Source organism: Canis lupus, chromosome 3, assembly GCF_048164855.1.
Source record: "Canis lupus baileyi chromosome 3, mCanLup2.hap1, whole genome shotgun sequence".
Taxonomy (NCBI): domain Eukaryota; kingdom Metazoa; phylum Chordata; class Mammalia; order Carnivora; family Canidae; genus Canis; species Canis lupus.
In genome coordinates, this window is record NC_132840.1 from 44767444 (window position 1) to 44784211 (window position 16768).

A 16768-nucleotide genomic window follows, 5' to 3' on the forward strand; every position below is an offset into this window, starting at 1 on the left:
GACAGTCATTGAAGAATATGATTTTTCTAGGATGGTGCAAGGGACAAAATCTTGGGGCTGGGAGATGCCAAGGAGATGAGAGAGCTAGCAATGGCATGCTGCAAACAACCCTGGGCTGAGTGCTAGAACTCCTAGTTTCTACCCCAGCTCTACTAGAAAGAGGAAGAAGAGCACCCCCAGGAGCTCTATGATGCCACATGAAGAAGGAGCTAAAGGAGTGGTAAGAGCAGTAAGCTGGCTGGGTTGCTGCTGGTCAAATGACAGAATATTCTACCTAAAGCTGCACGACGGCATAGGTTCCTTTCGGGGCCAGAGAACAATATAATGGCTTTTCTCATCAGGAGTGTTCAGAGACTGGGGATTGGACTGAAGCTGAACATGTCCCAGGAAAAACATAGCCCATCCACATGTGGGCCAGCTCAGTGGCAGGAGCCAAAAGAGACCAGGGAGGGCCCCCTGAACCAATTAAGTGATCAGTTACCTAAGAATCTCTCTGTCTCTCCTATTCTTTCTAACATCTCTCCTGACCCCAGAAAAACTAGGTCTTGAAAAGAGAGGTGAAAAGTTGACATAGAACCAGACTCTGTACCCCATCCCATAAGGTCTGGGCTGGGAGGAAGGGTGAAAGAGCAGAAGCCAAATGCCTAAGTCAGTGATTAGCAAGTAGAAAACATGACATTTGATATGAGAGTGGGGTTTTAAACTGGTATGCAAGTACCAACTTCTAAAACTGCAAAGTGATTAGGTTTATCTAGAATGTTATTAAAGTATCAAAATAAAGGGAAATTCAAAAAAGTATAATTGAAGAAATTAATTAGAAAAAAATTCTTAGTTTATCCCAAATAGAGTTGACATTTTGCAATAAACTGGTTACACTAGTGCTATAAATGGTACCATGGTATTCGTCTGCTAAGGGCTGAATCTCAAGCATTATTTCATGGATTTAGTTCTAGTATATCTAGCAAATTACTCTTTGAATGCAATATGTCACTTTTAACAAGAGCATGTACTAGATTATTAAAGAAGTCAATGCAATTTGACTATGAGCCTGCTTTCTTAAGACATCCATGAAAATGTCTCAGAACACAGTCAACTCTTAACTAGGGACAGAATGTGACAAGGTCATTTCCCAACTGGTTAGTTTATGATGTTCACTAGAGGAAAGGAAAAGGGATAATGAAACAAAGAGGAGGCTGTGTGGAGAAGTTAGTCTTGGAGGTAGCACAGTCATTAATGTGCCCAGTTCTTTCTGGATTTGACTATGACTCTCTGGACAACATGTTCTTAACCTCAGCCTCATTACTTCTGCATGGCAGGATGAATTGAGGACAAGTCATGGCCCTAGATCCAGCCTCAGCTATAAATTCCTTTGCTGTGAAATTGAATAAAGCTTTGAACTCAAATTACTTTTCTTAATATCATCCCACTTGCTTCATTTGCTTCAAGTTTATTCTTTAAAAAAAGATTTTATTTATTTATTTGAGAGAGAGTGAGAAAGTGAGCATTAGCAAGGCAGAGGGGCACAGACAGAGGAAGAAGAAAGCTCCCAAATGAGCAGGGAGCCCCATGTAGGGCTCAATCCCAGGGCCCTGGGATCATGACCTAAGCCAAAGACAGACACTCAACCAACTGAGCCACCCAGGCACCCCAAGTTTATTTTTTCAATATGAAAAATAAGGCAGGTCATTAAGTAGAGGAGGAGGAATGCAATGGTCTGCAAAGGTCTCAGTTTACCCTCACCAGGCTCTTGCTCATGTATGTCATTGGTACCTGCATTTAATCCACTGGATCAGTTCAACCTTATTCATTTTTGAAGGCCTTGTGAGGCTATTTAATTTCATCATTAAGTGTTTACCCCAACAGTGTAGCAGTCATGCTCTTATCAGGGAATATAAGGCATATCCAGCTGGGACTCTGAATGAAATTTGATAAAGGTTTATTTACAGATATATAGGCAGAGTTAAGGGAACCAACATAAGAGATATGGAGGTTCCCAAGGACTGCCAAAAGTAGGAAGTGGTTGCTAGTGCTAGTAATCTAATTCCCCTAAAGGAATAAGAGGAGGAAGCAGGGTTGCTAAAGTATAGTATGCAGCCACCACCAGAACTCCAGTACTAAGCAGGAAGGAACAAGAAAAGAAATGCCCTGACATCTTTGTCCTCCTGCCTGTCTGTCCCCTTTTAGTGTCTCCTATTGGCTAAATTCAACCAAAGTTAGAAGGCAAAGGAATCTAGGGGTCAGCCTCATAGTACACAGAGAAGGGTGGAGAATGTACTGGAGGAAGGAAATGGAGAATAATCTATTTGCTATTTGGGATGTTTATCTGGCTTGGTTTATTGTGTTTTTTTATTTTTGCAATCCTTATTAAAAATCTATTTAGTTAAAAATTGTGTTTTTTTGCCAAGGCCTGGGTTTTGTCAAGCAATTGTTATTTATTATCTACTCACATTTCTGGTACCCAGACTACACTGGGATCTTCTGAACAGTGTATCATTGACTCCTTACTATAACCATAATAGAAATACATTTTAACTCCATTTTGTAAATTTTCTCAAGTTCTCATAACTAATAAATGGCAGAGCTGAGATTTGCACCTAAGACCTCTGATGACCAATCTGTTTCCTTAAAGGCATCACAGATGTAGTTCAGCCTGCACACATCTGGATCAAATGATCATAACATCCACACATTTACACATTCACTCAATAATTTATCCATCCTTCTGTATATCCATGCATCCAACCACCTATCCATCCCTTGATTGTTTCTGTAGACCTCTTTAGTCTTTTGAAATGAGGGAATAGATAAGTTGTTGAGTACTTTTCTGATTCATTCTTTGTGTGACCTTGAGCAAGACCCATTTAATATCTGAGCTTCAGTTCTTTCACTGAACAATAAAAGAAATGGGTTAGTTTAGTGGTTCCAAATTTATTGTTTTAACCATAGTAACCTCAAAAAATAAGATTCTAAGTTAGTGAAGTTGCAATTATCTGGATGAAGCCTGGAGAGAAGACCCCTGGAGTCCTGTTAAGTATATTCCTGGATCCTAACCCCACCTAACTCACCCTCAGAGGTCCCCAAGGAGTGCAGGTAGACAACCCCTGGTCACTCCTGATTTCTAAGATCCAGTCCAGCTCTCTAAAAATATGTGGGTCTGCAACTGGTTTCCCCACACAATGTAAACACAAGAGCAGGGTGAGAGATTCTGACCATGTTTTCAATAGCAAATAATGGCAACATATTAGGTATAATTTCTAGGAGATAAGGAACAAGATGATGTTTATAACTTCTCAGGTTACCAAATATCACCTAATTTGTGAAATCACTGGACTTTCTCAAACCTAAATTTATGATTCTTTATTATTCTGTTTCATTTCTCTTCTATTTCCAAATTATACCTTCATCCTCAAACTTTAGTGGTACATTTTTTTCCAAAAGGTAACCAATGATGAGGCTATAAAATTGAAACTGTGTTTCCAACTCCAGACAGAAAATGGATTATATTGCTTTTACTGTGACCCAGATAAGAAAAAAAATTTTAAGAGGGAAATTGCATTTGATCTTTTGAAAAATACAGCTTTGTGTGTGTCTGAAATCAAGTAGGAACAACAATCATATTTGCTGAGTAAAATTAGATTGCTGACCCTTTATATCCCCTCTTCTGATTATACAGGGGGTTTCCTAATGGTAATTGTCTAAATCCTAAGTGTTATGAATAGTACCATGTACATTAGTAGCTGTTTATTGAATATCCTTAGACGAATTCAGAGGCTACTATACACATAAACCATAGAATATATTTGAGGTATTATAAGAAAACTTTCCAGGGGGCACCTGGGTGGCTCAGTGGTTGAGCCTCTGCCTTTGGCTCAGGTTGTGATCCTGAGGTCCTGGGATCGAGTCCTGCATCAGGCTCTTCCCAGGGAGCCTGCTTCTCCCTCTGCCTATTTCTCTGCCTCTCTCTCCATGTCTCTCATGAATAAATAAATAAATAAAATCTTGAAAAAAAACTTTCTGGAGACAGCATTTGAAGAAAACCTTCTATAATGGCTGGGATCGAACAATGAGAGAGAAAAAATTATTTCCAAGGAATGGAATCACAGGTACAATCCAGGGGCAAGTAACTGAATTGTACACATGGGATTGGAGAAGTTCTGTGTCGTTGCTGGTTGAGGTTCAAGAAGAAAAACACAAAAAAGTATGGCTGGAAAAGTAGTTTGAAGTTAGATCATTGAGAACTTTCATTGGGAAGACAGTGAAGGATGTTGAGGAAGGGAGTGACTTAGTTAGGAATGGATTATGGAAAAATTAAGCTGACAACATTTTATCAGATGGATTGATGGAAGAGTAATTAAAGGTAAGGAGAACACTGAGGAAAGTGCAATAGCTTAGAAGCAACCTGCCAAACACTCTGTAAAGCTATTAGGTGCAACTAGATAGGGATATATTATCCAGTGCATGGGAAAGGTAAATGTGCATCCAAAACAGCAGCTCCTAGCCACCAGATGGAGGACAAGGAGGAAACCAGGAAACTCCCAGTCAGGGTCAGCAGAGATCTTAAATGCGATGAGAAAGAAAGTTTCCTCACAAGTCCAACAACATAGGCATTAAGAGAAGAATTAATTGGTTTCCATCAGTGAAATTTGGGAGTGGTCCCAGGGCTTCTGTTGTGGAACAAGCCTCAAAGTCTCTCTCTTTCTCAATTGTCTGGAAATTGCAAAGGAGGGAGACACAGAGATAAACTCATTAGCCACAATTCTTGCTGAATGATTATTGTTGTTTCTTCTCTTTAATGGTCATATTTCCATTTGCCAAAGAGCTATGATCCTCCTAGACAATCAGTCCTTTCTAATGTCAGTGCTTACCCCCAACCTCCAGCGCACCAAATTTTAATATTTCTGTGACTTCTGTGGGACCTCTTCTCTATCTTCCCAAAATGTTGTGATCTGGAGGAAATCTTCTGTCAGATGATTGTGTATATATTATCCAACCACTAGACTATAATATTCTTGCAAACAGTGTTGCTATTTATTCATCTTAGCACTCTTAACACCTACCATAAAGCCTAGCATTTGATAGAATTGGAGAAATTTTGGTTGATTAGTAACCTGGAATTATGACTATCAACAGGCATCCTTTAAAAATCTGTTTAGTTGGGTTTTAACTATGGTGTTCAATTATGTTTTTCTTATAGAAAAGTGATACTGTCATTGCATTTACTAATGCTCATCGTTTCTGCCAATGGCATTAAATAGCATCAGTACCCCTGTCTCCTCAGATTGAGTAAATAAAATCAAATTACCTCTCAGTCAGGGGATGCCAGTATATATGACTTCTTCACAAGTGCAGAAGTTAGTAATGTCAGATCTCTCTTAAATATGGGCTCAGAAAAGAGAAGTCACTAGAAGATTCTTCCTTTAATATTGTTTCCCTTGGAATATGGCCCAGGGGCAATGGCAGCATAATGGCAGCCATTAGTAGCTGGTACTGACAGACAAGTAATAAATCATAATGTAAGTGACATGTTTCTCACCCAGCTCTCTTGGCTGCTACTAAGAATCCATTGCTTTTGCTTAGTGCCAAACAAGTTTCACAGAGGTTGAAACTGATTAGTAAACCATCATAGAGATTTTATAGTTGACACAAATCATTTCACAGGTAATAGCATTTTCCTAAGTTGTGGTTTCAGTTGTGGGCACAAAATGTGCTGTTTCTATTCCTCCTGTGATGGTGAAGACCAAGTCTTGGAGAAAATTGAAATGCAGAGACACTCACAAAGCACATTATTTGCCCTTCCTTACCTTTGGATTCTATGCCCCGTTTTCATGATGAAAGGTGTTCTAATGATTTCTGGGTTGGGCAATGACATTAGAAGAGGTGTTACTTTATCTGGCATTACAATATAGAGATCAAATTATCCAAATCAAACTCTTCAATGATCTCATTTCCATTAGCCAAAATATATGCTCTCAAAAATTATGGTCTGTAGGTCAAGCACTGACAAGAAGACTGATGTTGCAGAAGGACTCTACATAACCTTGCAGAGAGACAAGATCAGGCAAAGGATGGGGATAGAAATGAGCCCCATCCTTAATAACAAAATCAGAGAGCAGGAACACAATAGAACTTCTAGTCACCATGTCTGCTAGGTAATTGGAAACAAAAGCCCAGAGACTACAGACTTTGTACAATTTTGGAGACCTTTATCATTTCTTTAGTTGTTTTGTGTGTGTGCGTGTGTGTGTGTGTGTGTGTGTGTGTGATTCTTTGACAGTTTTTCTATGGTGATTGGCATCAAAACTCTTAAAACTAGAAAGGCCTTCCTACTTATCTTCCAAAGTGTCATGGGGCTGAGGAGCTAGAGCTGAGAGAGCTACATATACCAAGCAGATTCAAGAGGAAAGTCCCAAGGGATGGCAAAAATTAATAACCACCAGGCAAACTAAGTAAAAGGAAGGAAGTGGAGAGAGGTCAGGAAATGTCTGGAGCCTTAGAGGTGGTCTGAGGCTAAGCAGCTAAGAAGCTCACAAGATTAGATATTTTACTTACCATAGGGAAAAATAGCAGAGGAGCTGATATCAAGAATGTTCTCTGATTGCCTTCTACTTCAAAGCATTATAGCCCTGGATTAATATTCAGTACTTCTTTGTTCAGGTACTTTTCTCTTGGCCTCATCTTCCTTCCATTAGAGAGAAAAAACATTTAGTTTCCAAATTGTCTCTTCATGAATTCCAGAGGATAGAGTGAGAGACATTCGGGAGCCTGACACATTAGCATCCTCTTAATGCAGTATGAAGTTGAGGGGCTTTTAATGTGGATATTCCTTATAAAAACTGATTATTGAAATTGCAAAGTAGCCCCATATGCTGCGTGCAGGCTGAGATGGATGATGACAGCAGAGCCTTTTGCATTATAAATTAGAATGCATGCTCCTTTCTTGAGTCATTGCTCTCTCACGTAGCTAATTTCTTTTTTTACCCATGATTTATCCTTCCCCACTCACAATCTTAAACTGTCTTTCCCTGTGCTACAATTATTTAATGGCACAGACTTGGATTTACTGTGCCTCGTTTGGCAAATTTAGAGCTTTAGGAAGGTGTCTTAAAATTGTTTCCATGAGCTTTCTGGAGATGGGTAATAACATCAATCAGAATTGATAGTCCCTTGAAGGAGAATAGGTTGAAAATGTTGCCAGAGCTCCAGGGAATGACATGAAGTTGGTATCTTCATTTATTTTTCTAGTTAAGGCTTGGCTGTTTCTGTCTAAAGTGATAAACAGGCATATCATTTTCGCTGCTATTAGCAGTAGCAGTAGCAATAACTATTTATATAATATGCATTAATATATCAGTGAGGGGTCTTTGGTTTCTTACAACAGATGCTGATTTTGACTAACTTAAACAAATGGGAATTTATTGAAAAGGTATCAGGAGCTTCTAAAATTGTTGGGAGTCTGGAGAACCAGTCCTATAAATAGTCAAGGATGAAGATAACTCTGGAGAAAAGGAGCAGGATGCTCCAGAATGGCCTCCCAACCAGAACCATTTGATAAAGACCACCCCACTAGAAAGGAAAGGAACTCTAGCCATTTTTAACTTCTTCATCCCTCTAGGGGGAATTTAAATTCTAAGGATGGAGCATCTTGTTTAGCTCAGCCAGAATTATACTCTGGATCCTTGTTTGGTTTAGGTAGGGTCTCTGGTTGCTTGTTATGTCAGCTGACTTTTTCTGATGGGGAAGACCAAATTGCTTAGGGGCAAAATGAGATATTGCTAAAAATAGGAAATGCTTATTTGGCAAACAAAAAAAAAAATCCATTGTATTTTTTTTTATAAAAAAAATGTAAAAACACATTATCCAATTAATCTCAATTAAGAGATATGCAGTGTAACTGTTTTATAGATTAAATAAATTAGGATTCAATGTATTATATAAATTCTCTCAAGTAATGTAGCAACTAAGTGACAGAGTCATATGTCTCCTAATTATATATGTTATATTCTTTCCTCTATTTTTTTTTTTTTTATTCTTTCCTCTTTATCTCTCCTATTCTGTGATTTGATAGTCAGATAGATAAGATTCTTGAAGAACTTAAGGTCCAGAATCTTGTCTCCTTCCCTCCTTCTGACCCTCCTGCTCTCTGTCACCATTTCTCTCATCTTTCTTACATTCATAGTTCCCTCAGTTACCATCAGAAACCCAAGCCTCCCATAACCACCCTGGCATTTAGCTCCAAATGGCCTGACACATCCCTTAATATAAGCTAATCTCCCCTAACCTTTACACCATACTGCTGGAACTCCTGGTCTTGGAATCATCAAGATTTCCTGCATTCTCCGTCTCTCAGTTGATTGATTGTTCCCTTGCTTTGCTATAACTGACACTTGACTTCCCTTCGGCCACTGGGCTACCCTTGCATTGTTCTTAAGAGATAGCTACCCTTCTTTTCTCCCATATTCATATACTGTAGGACCTAAAGGTAGAGGAGGTGCTGTCCTTACTTTTCATTGCTGCTTAGGGACCATTTTATTACCTTTCTTTTGCAAAAACCTGGCTCCTTTGAAGTACATGCCATCAGACTCTACCACCCAATATCCCTCCTGGGTGTGGTCATTCATCCATCTCGGGGTCACTTTGTCTAATTCACTGAATCCTGCAGCATCTGACTCACTCTTTCTCCCCACTAGGTAACTGTGTCATCATTTAGGATCACTTCCACATATATGTAGACAATCTATTCAATACTCTTGTCTTATGGCTATTTGCTATCACTTTGAATAATCTCTTGTTCCACACCAACTAAGCGTCTTTCCCATATTTATCCTAGATCTTTTAGTTAACAATAAGTGAACCATATCTGAAATCTTAAATATCCTACTGTCTAATTCTTACAACCCATCTTTCTGGCGCTTCTTTCTGTTTCTCACTGCTTAGATCTGTACCCTGTGATGCCCTCCAATTCATTGACACTACCACCTCTTTACTGTCCCTTACTCCCCTCAACTCTTGTCCTACATATCCCCCATTTATTTCCTTACCCAGCTTAGATTTAAGGGCTACATTGAAACTACTCCCTTATAAATACCCTTAGGTGCCTGCCTTACTCACCAGCAACATTTTAGACCCTGTTAGACTGACTCAAACTACTCAGCCTCAGCACAAGAGCAGCTGGACATGACTGGAGAAAAACACTCAACCATGCTTCTGGAGCTCATTCTAAATTAATGACTGCAAATATCAGATGAGTTGTCAGTATTACTCAGCAATTTTACTGCATGTTTCAGGTCAGTTCACTCTCCTATTCTCTTAAAACAACTATTTCGTGCCAGGTCATTTCTCCTAAAACCTACAAAACCAAGTTCATCTATCTCATTCTTACTGAGAAAATAGAAGAAATCACAGGAGAGTTAATTCTTGTAACCTCCCAAACTCTAGCCCCTCCGCTGTATCCTGGACCCATCCTGTTTGGCCTCCTCCAGGACTTTGCACCTGTATTTCTCTTCCCTCACCTTGATTATCATTTTCTCCCTTTCTCAAGCACTCAAGTATGACAGTAAAGAAGCCAATGGACTCCATGGGTCCCTACCGATTACTGCTTCACATCTGCCCTCCCCTTCACAGCAGAACTCTTTAAAAAGTTGTCTTTGATTTCTTACCTCCCATTCTCACCTCACCCCACTTCAATCAGTCTTTAGCAAACTACTCTCAAATATAAACCACATCACCTATATTCTCCCTTTTCCCAAACCTCTGGTGCCTTATCAATCCTCATCTTATTTTACTCAGTACATAATATTTCCCTCTCTCTCTTTTTTTTTAGATTTTATTTATGTATACATGAGAAACACAGCAAGAGAGGCATAGGCAGAGGGAAAAGCAGGCTTCCTGCGGGAAGTCTGATGCAGGACTCAATCCCAGGACCCCAAGATCACAACCCGAGCCAAAGAAAGACTCTCAACCACTGAGCTACCCAGGTGCCCCAGTATATAATATTTCTAAGAACTACTGCATTCTTAATATTAGCTTAAATAGTTTTCCACCTTCACATTTTATAATGGGAGACCATGAGTGAAATAAATTCCTTTACATTCATAAAAAGGATTTGAACTGAATTAAGTGAAGAAAGCCTATCCCTCCTTAGGTACAGATATATCAGCTCCCATGGCATTACTCCTGAGGATTTTGAGCAAGACATGTACATCTCCAGCCAGGATTCATCTAGACTAAGGGTTTTTTATATTTTTATTTTTATTTTTAATGATAGTCACACAGAGAGAGAGAGAGAGAGAGGCAGAGACATAGGCAGAGGGAGAAGCAGGCTCCATGCACCGGGAGCCTGACATGGGATTCGATCCCAGGTCTCCAGGATCGTGCCCTGGGCCAAAGGCAGGTGCCAAACCGCTGCACCTCCCAGGGATCCCTAGACTAGGGTTTTAAAAACTATAACCTGAATATTGGGCCTGGAAACCATTAAAGGGCTATTTGATGCTTAACCTAGAAATTAAATCTCTTAAAAATTACCCTCTGTATAACTTATATAAACTCATACTGTTTTTTTTTAGGGACAGCTGGGTTGCTCAGTGGTTGCCTTTGGCTCAGGGCATGCTCCCAGTTTAAGGATCAAGTCCCACATTAGGATCCCTGTGAGGAGCCTGCTTCTCCCTCTGCCTATGTCTATGCCCTTCCCTGTGTGTCTCATGAATAAATAAATAAAAATTTTTAAAAAAAGAAAACAAAAATTTTTCATAGATTTATAAATTTCCATCAATAAATTTTCCATCAATCTATTTCCCACTATGGGGAAGTAATCCATTCACTGTATGTGTCATATTTAAAGGAAAACTAGGTGGCTGAATGATTTCTTCTGTTGGGGAAATCACTACAGATCTAGGAGAAATATATTTTGCTCAAAAGGAGTTGCTCATCTGCAAACAGTATCATTCTGTTTGTGAGTTTTCAGGTCCTTGACCTTATGGAATTAGTGACGTTGGGTTAGGAGATGAAGTGGTAGAGTGCAGAGATTATAAATTCTAAGACCTTTTGATTTGGCCAACAAAGTATTCTAAAGAAATTTATATTTAAATTTCTTTGAGCTGAGGATGCATCCAGTTCACTAAGACCTCAATAATTACTCTCCATTATATTATATTCAGCCAGTTTTATTTAACAAATCTTTGTTGATGGCCTTCTATGTATCAGGCACTGTATTGGGCCCTGGAGATATAGCTGGGAACAAGTTATAGCAAGATCTTAGATCTCATGAGGGTTGCATTCTAGTGGAGAAAGACTGATAAAAATGAGCAAATAAATAAATTAATAAAGAAATTCCAAATAATGATAAGTAAATAATGAAGCAAATAGAATAAGATGGTGTGGTGTGTAGTGTCTGTGGGAGGAGGTGACAATATAGATTGAGCAGACAAGGAAGGCCTTCCTGAGATTACGTTTGCTCTGAGACCTCAATGATATGAAGAACCAGGAACAGAACATGGTGAGCAGAGTCAACTGGCAAGTGCAAGTGGTTGTGGCAGGAAGAGTTTGCTTTGTTGAAGGAGAAGGAAGGTCAGTGCACCAAAATATGAGGGACACCCAGGTGAGTCAGTTAGGTAAGCATCTGACTCTTGATTTTAGCTCAGGAAGCCAGTATCTCTGGAGTCAATTCTTCCACTCAGTAAAGGTCCACCCATCCTCTGCTTGCTAACTCAGCACCATGGCATCAATTAGCATTGTTTCCAGCTGCAGATGAGATGATCTCATGGTCTTGAGATCAAGCCCTGCCTCGGTCTCCTCACTCAGTATGGAGTCTGCTTGAGATTCTCTCCCTCTGCCTCTCCCAACTGCCGTCAAATAAATAAATGAAAAAAGTCTTTAAAAATGTATAATGAGTAAGAAGGAGACTAGTTCAAAATGAGGCAGCAGAGAGCAGGTTAGGAGGAATCTTATAGGCTGCAATAAGGATGTTGGATTTTATCTAAATGTGATGAAGAGCTATAGAATATTTTAAAGCATGGTGTGGTTTATTTTTTAAAAGTTCATCCTGGTTACTGTGGGTAAAATAGGTTATAGGAGCCAAGACTGGAAACAAGAAGATCAGTGACTAAATAAACACTGCCATTAATTGAGATGGGAAACTGAAGGGCTGGAGGAGGAACACATTTAGTTGGAAAAATAAAGGATTTTGTTTCAGTCATGTGGAGTCTAAGATGCTTATTAGACACCTATGTGTAAATTATGAGAAGGCATTGGATATAGGAGTCACTGCATAAATTTACATTACTCCTGAGGGGGTTCTGAGTCTAACTCTGCTATAGTATGTAGGCTAAGAACATTGGTTCAGGAGTAAAAGGATCTTTGTATGAATCCACATTTTTCTGCTTACCAGCTCTGTGACCTCAAGCAAGATTCTTAAAGCTGTCTGAACCATAGTATCATCATTTATAAAATGAGTTTAAAATATTATATACTTTATCTGTTGATTGTAAAGATTAAATAAGTTGATTCATGCATAGTGCTTAACAAAATCTTTGGAAAAATATAAGTACACAACATATATTAGGTATTATTAATTGAATATCTATACTGAGATATGTCCTTTGTATACTTTATTTCACCGAATCTTCCCCAGATGACTCACATCAACCATTCTGGCTAAATATCAATATACAGGAAGGAGACTGAGAAGAGATGGATGAAGACACAAATTTATTTTTCACTTTTTGAAGAATGTGCACATCTCCACTTATCAATCTAGGAAACATTCATATGAACTTAAAATGTGTCTCTCTCCCTTGAAATCCAGATTCTTATATCCAGCTGCTATATGACATCTCTTCTTTGATGCCTGTCATTTCCAACTTAACATGATTTAATCTTCACCCCCAAACCTAGAATCTGATCTTTCTATTGGCTTCCTCATCTCAGAGGATGGCATCTCAGGCATCCTAATTGCTCAAGTATAAAGCCTCCCAGTCCTCATTGGTTCCTGTCTTTCTCACACATGCTTTATGGAAGCCTTCTAAGAAATGGCTCCCTGGCCTCATCTCCTCCTCTCTCCCTCATCCACTTAGCTCCAGCCACACTAACTTATTTGCTAATATTTAGATACACAAGCATGTTCTTACCTTAGGACCTGTTAGTGTCCTGTTTCCTTAGCTTGACACTCAAATATCCCAGATACTACCCTGAGATATATGCTTTGCTAACCTGACCATCCGTTTAAAACTACAGCTTCCCTAGTACTATGTTCCTTTTCCCCTTTAACTTCCCCTCTCTTCCCCATCCTCCTCTTCCTTTATTTTCCCTTCTTGTCTTTTCCAGGAAAGGCTTTGTACCGTGTTCCCTCCAAGGTAACCTAAGGTTTGTTTCTACTCCAGAGGTGCTGGTCATTCCCAGAGAAGCTCTACTCCCTAAAGCCAGTTTCTCTGGAGTCAGTTCTTCCATTCAGTAGGTCCACCCACCCTCTGCTTGCTAACTCAGTGCCATGACATCAATTTTGCATTGTTTCCAGCTGCATATGAGATACCCTACCATAGTGGCTAAACAATTAGGGCTGTGTTTGTTTGTACAACAAGAATTTCAGGGGTAAGTAGTCCAGAGCTTCATGTCACTCACTGATGTCCTGAGATTCAGGATCCTTTTATCTTTTTTTTCTGCCACCATGGTACATATCCTCAAAGCCCTAAGACTAAGAGTGATTGTGTATTGAGTCCCCTGCTCAGGGAGGAAAAATAAAGAAGAAAGGTAAAGGAGCAAAATACAGAGTTTTCTTAGGGAGTAAGGCTTGTCTTCTGTGGATCAAAATATCTAACTTTCAACTATTTTTAACACAAAAATGTAAATTTCAGGTGTCTGACCTGAGATTTGGGAAGGAACACCTTTTCCAGAGACTTCTGCCTACATGTCATCAGCCAAAATTATGTCAGTTGGATACTCTTATCTTCAAAACAGAGTAGGAGACAAAGATTGTGGGAGCCTCTGGGGCAACCACTTCAGTGTCTGCCATACACAATTTGTCTCTCCTTGAAGTGCTTATCTTCCCAGACTCAATTCAGCCTCCTGGCTTTGGGCCTTCTTCCTTAGAGCCTCCATTACAAGGTGGTGGCCAGCACTCCTGCACAGACCCAGGGAAATGTCTACTCCACACTTCAGCAGCTTCCCAGGCCACGCAAGAACTTTTTGGTCTGCTATGTGATATCTATAAATCTTGGGGAATTCCATTTTGAGAATGGGGATAGGTAAAATCTCTGGCCCTTTGTCTAAGCAAACCATACTGCCATTTCTGTTCTATTGCACTTGTCCAGCACTGGCATGACTAGCGAATTGTAGAGCTGAACATCTAAATCTTTACACATATTATTTAACATCATCCTCATAGCAAGCCTTTAGCTTTCTCTTCTATCACTGTTTTTACACATGCAGAAACTAAAGGCTTATGGAAGTTAAATCCAAGGCCCTTTAGTTGGCAACTGGCGAGAGCTTCGGTTCAGACCCACGTCTGCCTCTTTCCCAAGCCTCTGCCTGACCTGATGCATTACATTAAACTGCTTTTAAGCAGATCTTTCCCAGGGCAATCATTTCCCTCTATATATAGGAGCTCTTGAGTCACTCTAAGTATTTCTTAATGGGGTTGACCACTCAGGGCAGCTTAACAGTGTCTAGGCAGTCACTCTCCCAATTACAATTACTGAGTTCTCTAATTCTTGTGCTTTCCATCTCCCACTTTGTCCCTTGCTCACACATGGATTTAGATTTGCAGAAATGTCCAAAACGGATATTCTATGTGGAAAGACAGTATAGGAAATAGGACAAGCATGAACAAAAGTGAAGTAAGTATAACTCTGGGAAAGTGTATATTTTAGCTTGATTAGAGATTAGAGATCCTAACACATATGCTTAGAAGGTCAAGTTCGAATCACACCATTAGGACCTTGACTATCAGACAGAGGAGTATGAACTTTTTTCTGTCTGTGGTAGTGATGTATTAGAGGTTTTGCCACAAGAGAATTTAATTACGCTTTGCATTTTATGCTGCAAATTTTTTAAAAAGAGGAGTTTGAAAACTGCTTCAAGTACCAAGCACACATGATAATCCTACTGCAAGAATTGTTAACAGACATTTGAAAGTTTTGCATTCTTTTCTGTCATATTTTTTTCAAAATAGCAATGAGATTTGTAGTTTATACATCAGAAATGTTAGTTTATAAATAAACAAAAGAAGAAATCAACTATTCCCAAACTCCATTTTCCCAATAGAATAAAAGTTGCTGCTATTTATATTCAATAAGGAATGACCTTAAGCATCTCTTAATTCTATATTAAAATAGTGAAACTTACATGGAAATTGCAAATTTGAAAAATTATAAAATTATAAAACCTGCGTGGAAAATGGAATGAGTTTTATAGCTTCCTTGTTTAGAGTAAAACGGTCACATTTCAGAATAGAATTTAAAAATTTTTTGAGGAATACTGAAGAAGTTAAGTGACTCATTTATAAAATTGAGAAGAAAACATGCAAGAAACAGCTAGCCTGCATAAGATGGTGTTTTTTTAATTTGTCCAAGTAATGCCACATTATTGAGGTGGCACAGAACATAGTACATCCAACCGTGAGTCAGAAATATGTGAGTCAGAAACACTGTGTGAGGAGCCCTCTGCCCTTTTGATTACTGAAACTGATGTTTTGGTTAGACTGGGTAATTTACCAGTAAGTTAACATAATTGAGTATTAAAGAGGAAATCCATGTCGAGAGAATTGGTTGTGAAAAGATAAAATGAGGAAATAGGATTAGTGACAGAGCTGAGACAAAATTTTCAGGGGACATCTCTGGCAAATAAATCAGCCCTCAAGTGTCTTGTTTAACTGTGAGTCAGTCAAAAGACAGGATTGTAGGAAAAGCAATTGAAAGGAAGTGAATACTTTGCAAATGGGTTTCCTCAACTACTTCTATTTGAAGATGATCATTGTTTCTGTTATTGAAAAGATGGATTTGTAAAGGAACAATGCTCTTTCCAAAATAATAAGTCATGAATAGGAATTGATATCTGAAGAAGAAAATGAATTCACATTAGTTATAAAAGCTTCTCAGTTATTTCAAAACACTGATGCTATATACACCTCTTCGGAAAAGATTGCTCTGGATGGGGCACCTGGGTGGCTCAGTCATTAAGCATCTGCCTTCAACTCTGGTCATAAGCCCACAGTCTTGGGATCGAGCCTCATATCGGGCTCCCTGCTCAGCAGTGGGTCTATTTCTTCCTTTCCCTCTGCCCCTCTGCCTGCTTGTGCTCCCTCTCTTTCTCTCTCAAATAAATAAATCTAAAAACAAAACAAAACAGAAGACTGCTGTGGAAAGAAAAGCTGAAACCTGCCCTAGTGATTTGGGGTTTTCATTCTCCATGTGCAGGCCAAATGTGAAGTAAAGGATCCTAATAGTTCCCCAAACATACTGTAATGGTGCGGCCATCCCCCAAGATTGACTGGTCCCATGTCTCGGGAATGAAAAGGAGGGCTGTCTATTCTGATGAAGGGCAAGCTGTGATCTGCTCAGAGATATTTGACTTAGATTACAGGAAGATTTAATTTCTAAAAATAATGGCAAAGAACAGTGAAGCCTGGAGACTTTGCTTGAGCTCTAATAGAATCATGATGCCATTTATTTTTGGAATGTTGACGTTTCTGAAATTCTTCAGATGCAAAATCAATGCTAAGTAGTTTTATAGAAATTGGATGCATTTTACATAAAATCACCACCAGAGCTGAGGACAGTGA

The 16768-nt window shown here is 39.1% G+C and overlaps 1 protein-coding gene across 5 annotated transcripts in view; it reads left to right on the top strand.

Moving 5' to 3' along the window:
- The window catches only part of PDE4B (phosphodiesterase 4B), a 541893-nt gene that overhangs the window by 387255 nt on the left and 137870 nt on the right, over positions 1-16768 (top strand). The window lies entirely within an intron of this gene.